The sequence below is a fragment of the Triplophysa dalaica genome, chromosome 14 (genome assembly GCF_015846415.1).
Source record: "Triplophysa dalaica isolate WHDGS20190420 chromosome 14, ASM1584641v1, whole genome shotgun sequence".
Classification (NCBI taxonomy): domain Eukaryota; kingdom Metazoa; phylum Chordata; class Actinopteri; order Cypriniformes; family Nemacheilidae; genus Triplophysa; species Triplophysa dalaica.
In genome coordinates this window covers 4,261,428-4,273,884 of record NC_079555.1, presented here as the reverse complement: position 1 = coordinate 4,273,884, position 12,457 = coordinate 4,261,428, and the positions used below count along the sequence as shown (strand labels likewise).

At 36.1% G+C, this 12,457-nt stretch overlaps 1 long non-coding RNA gene across 1 annotated transcript in view; it reads right to left on the bottom strand.

Annotated features, from left to right (window-relative positions):
- LOC130435888 (uncharacterized) overlaps positions 1-12,457 on the bottom strand; it is a 153,649-nt gene that overhangs the window by 50,452 nt on the left and 90,740 nt on the right. Inside the window, exon 2 of the long non-coding RNA XR_008908894.1 lies at positions 8,002-8,084. This is a non-coding gene — a long non-coding RNA (uncharacterized LOC130435888). The remainder of the gene's footprint in view (positions 1-8,001; positions 8,085-12,457) is intronic.

Sequence of the window (12,457 nt, the reverse complement as noted above, 5' to 3'; positions counted from 1 at the left end):
CTGCGTTTTACCCAAAGTAAAAAAAAAAATGATAAAAGACAGGACAAAAGAACTCGTGAAATATCATTATGATACATACTGCATCATGCAGTGTCATCAGTTTGTCTAAAAGACTACAGAGCGTTACGTGCGGTCTTAAACAATATTACCACATGGAGTGGTAACACAAGTGTACATCTACAGTATTGAAGGTGCAGTTATGAAAGGTAACAGAGACGCACAGACGATGAGTTACATAGTTGAGAAGTGACAGGTTATGGCCGCATGTCTGCAGCGTTTGCGCAGCATATAAAACGCTCCCTCTGCTGGGAGACAGACGGCCAGCAGTAAAGCACCGGCGTATCTGATCTCTACCATCGGTTTTTCAGAGTCATGCACTATGGAAAGCCTTGTTCTTACTCAAGCAACCATCACCATCTCACAAAAGTGCCTACAAAAATAAATTAAACTTTCTTGCACAGTTCTCTTGTTTTCCTGAATTCATAAATATAAATGGACATGGATTCTCATGTGCAGGACGGTGGAAGAAACCTTGTTGTTGTCTGCCTGTTGTCATTCAAGTGTGTAATATCTTAAGTGAACGAGTGCCAGGGGAAATACAGACTTCTGTGTAGACTGAGAGCTGCTCGGGAAAACAAGCCAACGCATTAGCCTTAATATTGATTACAACACAAGGGCAAGATGGCAATTTTACACACAGCAGGGCATTTAAAAGACGCAAGACCATAGTAGGAAAACTTGCTTTCATAAATATGTTTTGACTGTTCCTTTAACTGTAACTGTATGCTTGATTTCCACAAATATTGATGAGTAATGCATCTGCAAGTCTTTAGTTCTGTGGAAATGCAATTTTCGGGATGATCTGCGATGATCTGTGCTGTTTTGTCAACGCTCAGCCCAGATGGATACATAGAAAGGATATAATTCACTGGAAAAGCTCTTCTGTGACTGATATGGGAAACATCTACTAATTTAAATAAAATCTAAATACTTAATCTTGCATGACACAATGACTGATATTAACCCTTTTTTCATTGTGCATCAATATTTTATCATCATTTGTATCTCAGTTACTGTAAGCAAAGAACACAAAGCTATATTTACCCCACTAAAATATTTTACAATTAAATGCACTTACAGTATAAACCACTTATGTGATTGTGGTAAGTATATCATATATCAGTTTAGAGAACCAATGACAGACATATAAGCATTACTTTATGAAATATTTAACTGAATGTAAAAATAACATCTATATGTTTATTATAAGAGAATGTTGAACCCATAGACCATAGAAAGTTATTTTAATTTAAGAATCGGATATAAAGACATTCACATTCTTATTCCCATTATTAGCACGATCGATATTTTTACAAACAGAAAATTAATATATTAACGTAGTAAAGATAAAGCCTATACTGTAAATACCATTATAAAACGGTGAGTTCTGCTCCTTGATTCTGATTGGATGGGCCGAGTTGCAAGCGGTTATGAAATACCCTGATTTATAATGTCTGACTGCATTATATAGCCTAAATATAATTGTTTAAACTTTATTTTATGAAACCTTGCTACGCATATCTTCCTTGCATCGCCCTTAGCTGTTATAAAATACACTGTAACACACTTCTTCGCGAGGCTTATTGCTTTAATAACCTTCAAGGCAAAAACATTGAACACACTAATGCTTAACATGTGAAATGACAAAAAATCTTCTTGGTATGTTCACCGCACAAACACAAAACCCTTATAGCAAGAGTATGCAAAAGTTAACATCCACCACCAGGCAGCGTTGGCAACCAATGAAAGTGTGTACTTGTGAGCTTTGAGACATATTTGGCCTCCCAAGAAGCTAAAAAGAGGCCAGCACAACTTGTGTGCTCCAGCTTACTGTCACTGCTACACTTTTTTTAAGAGCAATTTGCAAGATGTGCCACCAAAGTAATTCTCATCTCCCATCATACATCACTGCAGGCAGTCGCAGAAGCCGTATGCCTCCTCACTGCATCAGCTGAGAGATGAGCTGCTTTTTACATTTCCCATAAGCTTCCTAGTCTGCTTTAATGCAGAGAACAGGATGAAGCAGTCCATTTCAAGAGTCCTCTTATCAGATAAAGGGCTAGAAAAAGTCTCTATACTGGTCTACATTCAACAGTGAATTTGGGGTCATTTTAAGTTGAAACAATGTAATGCATCTAATATGCATAGTGCATGTTACAATTAGAATTGTGAAGTTGTAATTTAGGCTTAAAGGAATAGTTCAAACAAAAATGAAAAATCTGTCATCATTAACTCATGCTTGAGTTTTTCCAAACCTTTATAAATGTCTTTGTTCTGCTAAACACAAAGGAAGATATTTGATAGAATGTCAGTAACCAAACTGATGATGTGATTTATCTTACAAAACAGCTGACCCCAAAATTGCCATTACAGTTGGGAGTGCGTGCATGGTAGGGCAAAAAAAGCAAGTGTTTATTACATCAAGCCTGATTTTATTCGTTTGTGAGAAAAGTTAAAATATAAATGTAATTGGTGGTGTTATATTTGGTGCGTGTGTGTTGGTTGTTTGGCCAGAAGTGCTATAGAGTTTATGCAGGAGGAGAAACAGACGAGAATAAAACGAGCAGCTTAAAATGAAATTGCTCAAGGCAAGTACATAGAGTCACACGTTTTACATAATTTCACTCTACAGAAGTTAACCCAGGTTTGATATCGAGAGATATTAGTTACCCCAAAACCTCTGGAGGAATTTTCGACAGCTAAATATGGAAGAGGTTTCCCTTTCTCTCATGTCCTCAAAGAAGAGAAAGAAGTCAACATGAAAGAGGAAAAAAGACTGAACACACATCTAACGGGTGAGCGAAGGCCCAAAGTTGTCTTTTTTTTAAGAAAGCTTTAAAAATACATTTACTTTACACACACACACACAAACTGTACACCAATGATAGACAGCACTGTAACGGTGTAGCACCACATTTAGTAAAAGCACAGATCAAGAGACATTGTTCCATTCCCAAAACGTTGTTTGATTGAGCAAAGAGATTACAAAAGCACAATTTCAGAGACTATTGCAATGATTCTGTCACACTGCCAAGACAACAGACAAGTAAAAACATATATTAAACAAAGAGGCCATCAGTCCCCAGTTGACACTAAACCCCACAACAAAGTTTGCTTTTGTGTACCTGTCAGGAAAGAGACAGCTCTGTTGCCAACAAAAGCAGACAGAGTGAAAGAAACCTTACCTAGCCACAGAGTACAGCCAGGAAACCATTAAAGTGTATGAAATTATCACAGAAGATGGTAAGATTATTCAAACTGACAGTATTCTCTGAGCCCCATAAGATACGTTTCAAGCAAGCTGAAGATTATTTCCAGAACAGATTCCAAAGGGGATTCTGGCTCATACCCCACTTTTGAGAAATTATCTTTTCAAAAATATATCATCGTCCAACTCACTGGACTTGCAAAAGCGGTTTATTTTTTTAAAAAGATATCCTATTACTACTTTCACTGCTGAAAGAAAGTCTCTCAATGATTTACGTTTTAGAACATCTGTGTGTGAATCCTGTAAACGTTTACAAACTCTATTGTGCAATGATGCTTTTGTATAGTGAGATTACTGGTAAAGGTTATGGCCTACAGTTAAAAACACATTAAAGGGGAAGTTCACCGGAAAATAAAGATTCACTCCTAATTTACACACCTGCATGCATCCTTTTTACAATTGAACAAAAACGACTTTTATTAAAAGATGTCATCATGTTATCCTTTTGAGTCTTTCTGAAAATGTTAAAGCAAATTTTGCACATTTTATATCTTATTAAACACTTCGGTCTTCAAATATATTTTGGTCTAATATTTAATTTTATCAATACTTTGCTTACTTTTTTATATATTGTCCCTTATGTTTTTATCTTAATTTTATATTTTACACAGTCTTCAGAGTTAACCAGGTTTTCATGTTACTACAAGTTGTATACCTATATAACTGTGTGCATGACTAAAAGCTTATTTATTCTGCTTTCAGATGTATAAATACCAATAAAAAATACCTTCTTGACTGGTTTTAAGTATGAAAACCAGCTTCTACGTTTAAATATGGTGACAAATCAACACCTAAAAATGTCATTGGTGGTTCTGTGTTGTCATAATATTTTATATAAATATGCTCAAAATAAGATTTTTTTTTCTCTGTGAGTTGAGTGGATATAATACGCCACATGTGTTCTTTTTGATATGTATATTATTGAATTTTTAACAATTTAAGTAACTTATATGAAGAAAACAAATTTTAATATGATAATTGTGTTAAAATAAGAAGTCATACATATGAGATGGCACAACTATGGCAGAATTTTCATTTTTTGGCAATAATGATAAAATAGAATGAGTTTCACAAATACCTGGAAAAATAAGGCAACGAGGTGGTCAGTGGCAAAGTTATGGTGCTGGTGTAAACCCATTAAACTAATCCAGAACCAGTGATGAATTCAGATATGTTCAAATGTAACCTGGCACAGTATTTCATCAGCACGAGCAACTGTAACCTACTTATTCCATAGCATTAATGAGCTTTAGTTTATCACATTTTATTCTGTTCTCAGGTAGGAATTTATTCCATTTATGTTGTTTGAGATAAGCCTTTTATACATTATGAAAAATGTTTTTTCATTTCAAGGGGGACGGTGTGAAATATCTTTAAAGGGACCAGTTTCCTCACAGCATTTCATAATAAAATGAACAGCTATTAAAAAAACACAAAAAGCAGAGGATAAAAGGCAATTTTTCTTCATATAATGTGTCCACACTGCAACAGAACTTTGAATTACACCCGGGGCATTACAGCGATTTGTGCATTTTCTTCTTTTCTGACGTATATACGATGAGGCAGTTTAATACTTATGCCATTAAAATGCACTAACCCGCACACATGCAATTACTTAGCACACTTGTACATCTACAGTTAGCCAATCCTCTGAGGTTACAAGAAACCATTGAATGTCAAAAAAGATAAGAGAGGAAATCGAAATACCCTGCAATTACTGACTTAGCATCAAGTTTACAATGCAGCCATTCCACAACCAGAACAGCTGCAATTCACAATCTGAAGACCTCAAATCAAACCCAAGCAAGATGATTTCTGTGTTGCTATCAATGCATTCATTTACCAGCGACAGATAAAGTTGATGGATGCTGGGGGGAGCTATTTGATTATTCTCTATGAACTAGATCTGGGTGAAAGTGTTAGACCAAGGATTGTTGCAATACTATATCAAAGGACCCGATTGATCAACAGAGTGAAATGTGATCAATAGAGGAGTCAGAGAAGACACTCGCATAATCCATCTCTCTTGACTTACACTGTAACCAAGCAACAGAGCACCAGTCTTAAAAGAAGACCCGACTGGTTTTTGTTCCACCGGGTGATGGGGAAGCGCGAGAGCGAGATTGTGCTATAAAACAGCTTAAGATGTGACCTTTTCTTTGCTTGTATTACACATGTAATCTGTCAACGAGACAGATTTTTGTTTGCAGTCCCTGGAAGGGGCACGTAGGGTACACGAGAATGCATGGGTTTAGAGGTTAACACATCGATAGATACTGCTGAAGACAAATCTGTAAAAGTCTACAAAACATGTACAGAAGTCAGTAGATGATTTGATGCAACACATGATTGCTGTAGTCTGTTTTGCTGACATTTAAAGTTTTTTTTTACTTATTTTGTGTTTAATTACACTTTTTAAAAAACAATTTTTGGTTTAATTAAACTTTCTGCATGCAAATTAATGAGTAAAAAAGTGAAGAAATTTAAAACCAGAATTTATCATATAATTAATATTAAAAAAGGAATAAAGATAGCTCAACCTACAAAAGCTAAACTTCTTAAAGCTGAAAATTTGCAAGATAAAAAAAGTTTTTGTTTAAGAAGCTTATACCAACTTAAATTGACATTTTATAAGGTTTAAATGGATACCATATCCGTCCAACCAAATCATATTCTTGTATCACAATAATGTCACAATATATTTTTATACCACCACTCCTAACCAAACACGGCTATATGTAAATAATAATCCACGGCTAGCCATGCATTAAAGGATTTTAATGCACGACGTGGAGGCAAAGAACCTCCGCGAAGTGCATTAAAATCCTTTAATGCACGGGTAGCCGTGGATTATCCTGCTTAAACCATGGTTATTTGCCAAGTTAAAGCTCTAATTGATGTTTACAGTGTCATATTAGATCAAACGGTTGAAAATGACGGTTATTTTGTGAGTTAATTTTAAATGTAATCAAACTGACTGGAGCTACCCGTTCCAGCCAATCAGAATCCAGATTTCAAACAGACCATGGTATAAATGCAACATACGTCACACTATATTGCCAAAGACAGCAGTCATTTAAAAGAAATGTTTGATCGCCTAATGCTGTGACTGACCAATCGGAATTAAAGGGGAAAAATGAAATTTCTGTCATTATTTAGTTACCCTAAATTAAGAAAAATTCATCTCCAAGTAATTCAGAGAGCCATGTAATACTGAATGCATAGTATCAAGGCGGTTTTCCAATATGGGTTAAACCAGTTTCTAAACAACAGAAAGGGGCTTTTTTATAAAATAACTCATCATGATTCTGTTAATTAGATCAGAGATTCAATGAATTCATTTATGAAATGATGAAGAACGCAATACACGCTGTAATGCTCTACTAAATAAACTGTCTTCACCTGTAGGCTGTGCACTCCAACAGCTGCTATAAATGTCACTTTACAACAACGGCCCATCCAAGCCAACAAACAAGCACAAGAGATATTAAATCAATACTGAAATGATGCAATAATATTTCTGTTGGCAATATACAGAGAGTTTTATTATGTGCTTTCTGTACTGCTCAAAAGCACAGGGCCGTTCTAAACCATCGCAAAGACTTTGACAGTAATTAAACCAAAAGCAATTGATCAAGCTAAAAATGTAAAAACGTATTAAAGTCATTTCAAATAAATGAATAGTAGAGTCTGGTCAGGCGCTGAGCTGTTGTGTTAGAGTCACCATGTGGTGTTGGCTATGCGGTGTGGCCTGCTGGGATTGAAATGAACAAAGGAAGTGCTCAGTATGGGGCGGCAGAGGAAGAAACTGAAAAACGATGCAGAGACAGAAGAAGATGCTGGGAAAAAGACAACGGGGCTTAAACATCTTCCCTTACCCGGTCCAAAAGGAAGCTGGCACGCGAGCTTAACCCCAGCAGCAGTCTGTCAACCGGGCAGGGACTTTTCTCTCTCGTAATGAGCTAAGCCTGTTTTAAAAGGGGATGGAGAGATTATGCTGGGCCCTAGTGAAGAAGCGGAGCTGGATGCAGTCTTTGCCAACTGCATGATGGGATAAAAAGGATCAAAAGCCTCGGGCAGCCCCTGTAGGACCCGGGCTACCCCTTAGACTCCCGTAATGCGCACTCCTCATAAAAGACTAATGTCTACTGCCACCACTGGCTCTTAATTAGATTAACACGGCATTAAAAAGAGAAAGTACACAGATCATTCAAATGACTTTAATGTTTGATTCATATCTTGCAATAAGCATTTATTTTGGGGTCCATCACTTTATGACTTCAAGGGCAGTCGGATGTTTTTACAGAATGCTATAAAACCTCATGCATATTGCATAATATGTGTTTAATGAACTTTAATATTAATGTCTGCTGTAATTGTATTTTTGGATAAGTTTCTGTAGTAGTAAAGTAGTAAAATATCTGCGTATCAGTTCAAGTGATTCTTATTTTCAGACTTTTGGCTTAAAACCAAACATTTTATGTAATTTCCAGCCAAACATTATTGTCAAACAGCCGTTGCATCACCAAAGAACCATTGACATGTTCTGTCTTTGGCATCACTATTATCCGTCTACAGTACCGTCCTTTTACTCTCAGCAGGTTATTCCAATATTTGATTTTTTACCCATAATCTCTATCACTCCTCCCACACACATTTGTGCTAAGACTCACAGAAAAGCCAGTGCTTGATGTGCCGGTGCCAGCCATAGACAATAAAATGCTTCTTCCAGAACTCCACAACCTCTGAAGAAAATCTGCGAGGAAAAGGAGGTATATTAATACACATTTTGGAGACACTGTCAAGCTAATGGTTTTCCTGGCACTGGCACATTTTGGCAGAGAGAAGAGGAAACTAAGGAAAGTGAAACTCCCGCGTGACATGTTCTGAATATCAACACAGCAGATCTCAGGAAAACACTTAATTTTTACTTGAGAAGAAAAAATGAAATTTGTTGCGTTAAACTGTAAGCAAAAATCTGTCTGAATAATGCCACGCTGCTGTACATCATTACCTACAGTAAGAGAGGTGGAAATAAAACTATAAAACAAGTCAAGATTTCAGTCTAAAGAGCGAGTTCTACACCAGCTTCAAACACACAAAAAAAGAAACACACAAAGAAATAAAATTAATATAATTGATAACTTCCTTTTAACCTTCTATTAGTAAATCTTCACCATTTTTCTAGCTTTATATCTCTCTAATATTAATGTAATGGAAATGTTCACCATGCATGTGGCCTCTCGCAGTCAATCACATGGGCTTGTCAAACAAGCAAACTAGAGAGATATAAATTCCCATGCATTATTCCCTCTTCACTTGTAATGGGTTGAAGCCAGAAATACGATCTCTCGTGAAAAAGCACCATATGCAACATTACGCATGTTTATGAATTTCTGAGAGGTGGGTGAGAAAATTCTGGGGTATTAGATAGGTGTGATGTTTATGAATTATCTGTGGTAGCCAAGGTCATTAGGTACTGCAGATCTGTGCCAAAACACTGATGCATGGCAGAGAGCACTATACATACAGTAAATGTATGATGTATACTTACTGAAGACCCCTTAAACTGTACTGCTGTATAGAAGATATGTTGCGTCTAAAATTTAAGATTCTTCCACTCATAATTGCTTACTTGAGGTTTCAGAGAATGGATTTGAATATATCAACTATAGTGAGTACGCCTGTACTAAAGTATCCAAATGCGACCCTGGATCACAAAACCAGTCTTAAGTAGCACAGGAAAATTTTTAGTAAAAGACAAAAAATTATTGTGTGGATCAAAATTATCGATTTTTCTTTTATGCCAAAAATCATTAGCATATTAAGTAAACATCATGTTCCATGTAAATATTTTGTATATGTCCTACCTTAAATATATAAAAACTACATTTTTGTGAGTGGATGGCCTGCCACAGTGCCTCTGATTAACAACTTCAATGGCAATTTTCTCAATATGTAAAATTTTTACACTCTTAGATTCCTGAGTTTTAAAGGGTTGTATCTCAGCCAGATATTGTCCTATTCTAACAACTCATGCATCAATAGAAAGCGTATGTATTCAGCTTTCAGATCTTGTAAAGATATAAATTAAATGTCATGATATTTATATTATTGGCCACAAGCCAGACCGGAATGTAACTTCTGGGCAGGCGTGTGCGTCTGATGAAACCGTCATTATGAATAATTCCAGCCAACTTTCCAGTCACATTCAATAACTGTTACATGAGAATTTAATATAAACTAACCGATTTAATCAAAGAAAATGTCTTAAAAGTAGCATGTATACAAAGTTGACAAATAAACCGTAAATGTGTAATGGTGGTGTCACTGTTAATATATTTTTTGTATTATTAATATTTACAATATTACCACATAACCAAGTTAATCATAAAGAAATGTATTTCTGAATAGAAATCTTAAAAGAAACATCCATACATAGCTGACAAATACACAGTAAATGTGTCCTACGGTGTGACAACAAAAATGTTGAAAACAAACTCTTAATAATGTATTATTTAATTTATTAATATTTGTATCATAATATAAAATAAAATAACATAATGGAGATTTATCTTCATTTTGATGTCCACCATAGAACACGTGTGTTTCTTTGTAAACTACCCACCTGCCGAAAGGTAATTTTAAGTGCAAGGCCACAACAACGGTTACATCAAATATTGCGTAGTTGAGATGCTAAAATTTATCTTTTCATTACCGCTAAACATATTTCTGATCAAATTATTTTATTTTCCACTGTATGCAAGACGTTTACTTGTGCTCGAAATTACTTTCTCGACCAAACAGCCTTTGGCAAGTGAATTTAAGGTTATTCTTCACCTCTCAAAAACTTTTTGTGTTCAGTTTCACGAGACACTTGTAGGTGCCCTGAAGAGATCCACCCCATCTGTTTTTCCACATCACAAGTCTCTTGCTATTTATATTCTGTGATAGCACGCCATATTTCTGTCTCGTTTCTGATTGATCACCTCCTTCACAACACAGAGTGACCCAGAGACTCTTTCTTTCAATGTTTTTAAAGGAACAGTTATCAACCAGTCAAGATTTGCTCCCTGATATATACTTCCACACCATGATGTGCATGCTGTTTCTATTCAAAATCCATTTTTCACATGTTAAAATTGACTTGAGAAACAGATCATTCTGACTAATGAACAAATCAATCATTTTGGTTTTGTGAAGTGGCAGAAAAGGTTTCTATCACAAACTAGTAAATGCTGGGTTATTTTCAAACCAGTGTTGAGTAAAGGGACAAAGCCAACCGTTGGGTTAGATCATAACCAATACAGAGAACGTTTTAATTTGAACCAACTATTGGCTAAAAATACCAAGCATTTTGGGTTGAAACAACCCAGGGTAATTTATAACCCAACGGTTTGGTTCATCCCCTTTTCACCCAACGCTGAAACCCAGCATTTTTTTGAGTGTCAAATACAATGCCAAAATAATTTACACATGTGAAACAACATTGACCACTTTTGGGAACCTTCACAGCCCCTTTTGAAACCTGATTCCTTGAAGATGCATGTGTCAAGCTAGAAGCCAGAAGAAGAGATCACAAATATGGCAAGAGGAAGTGAACAGAGATGCAAAAAGAAAGAGATGATAGAGAAGGGGAAAGAAAAATCCATCACTTTAGCAGCAGAGTGAAAGCACAGCTGAACTCAGGGTCTCCAGACACTGAAAGAAGGCTCACCAGTGATTATAATGACAAATGACCTCTCCCGTCTATTACTCACGAGGAAAATAAAACCAGCAGAATCGCAGCCGTAGAGTCCCTGCACAAATACAAATCCATATCAAGAGACCGGAAGAGTAAATGCGAAGTATCATTATTTACGATACAACACTCTGTTCTGATAGCTACCCAAGTGAAGGTACAAACTTCAGAACGATTTTAATTTCCAGTTATGTCTTACTCCCTGAAGATGCTGGACAGTGGAACAGTTCTGCTCAGTCAGCAAACTAATGAAAACAATGAAAAAAGAATAGAACACACGGAGGAACCAAATCACAGCTACTGCAAAGTTAAAGGGGCAGTTCACACACACTATTTATTCATCTTAAACTTATTTCATTTCAAACCGGACTTCTGTGGAACACACAAAAAAGATATCTGGAGAGAGATGTCTGAGTGGTTTTGTGTTTTTAGTATACATTGGAAGTCAATGGGGGTCAATGTTGTTTGGTTACCAATGCTCTTCAAAACAGTCTCTTTTGTGTTCTGCAGGTCTGAAATGACATGAGGGTTAGTAAATGATGAAAGAATTTGCATTTGTGGGCTAAATTGACAGTTTATGAATCTCTATAAAGTGGAAAAAGCTTATACCAAGCCACATCATTTTTTGGGGGGGCGAAACCAAACCTACAGTATTTACCCAAAAAAAAATTCTTTTTTTAACTCTTTCATCGCCATTGACGAGTAATCTAGTCATTAAAAAGAAACGTTCCCCACCAAAGACGAGTTATAACGGCAATCTGTGTTTGTACTGTTGTACAGCAGGATGGCGCTGTTACACACCTTTGGGGAAAAGTAATGAATCCCAGAACCTATAACGTATAAATCTTATCGGCTTAATTATCTCAGCTGTTTAATCAAAGTGATGCAATTGTGAAGACTTTAAGACCCACATTAAAGCAGTGATAAAAAAAACGAACAAATGAAGATAGAAGAATACAATTTATTTTGTTTAAAAGCAGAGACTCTGTTCTTGAAAATGTTAAAAAACGCTGGCGTAGGCTGGCAACTTTTTTAAAAATAGGCTGGAGGGTAAAGAGTTAACTATAACTGTTCCCAACTGGTCAAATGGGAACTTTTAAAAATAACCAAACATGCATCTAATGTAAGAAACAGTATCACTACTGAGAAAAATGACACTTGACAGGACAAAAAAGCCTCAAACTTACATCTACAATGAAACAGCATTTCTTTGAAAAGTATGCATCATGTTCCTCACAAAGCTGTAATTTATGGTAGGTCTTCCATTTGCGTTCCCCTTTCATCCAAAGACACAAAACCTGAGCCTCTGGGCACCACTAAAGCAAAATGTTCTGATAACTCATGTCCCATCCTGTTTCACATGCGGCCGAATTTACATTTGGAGAAAG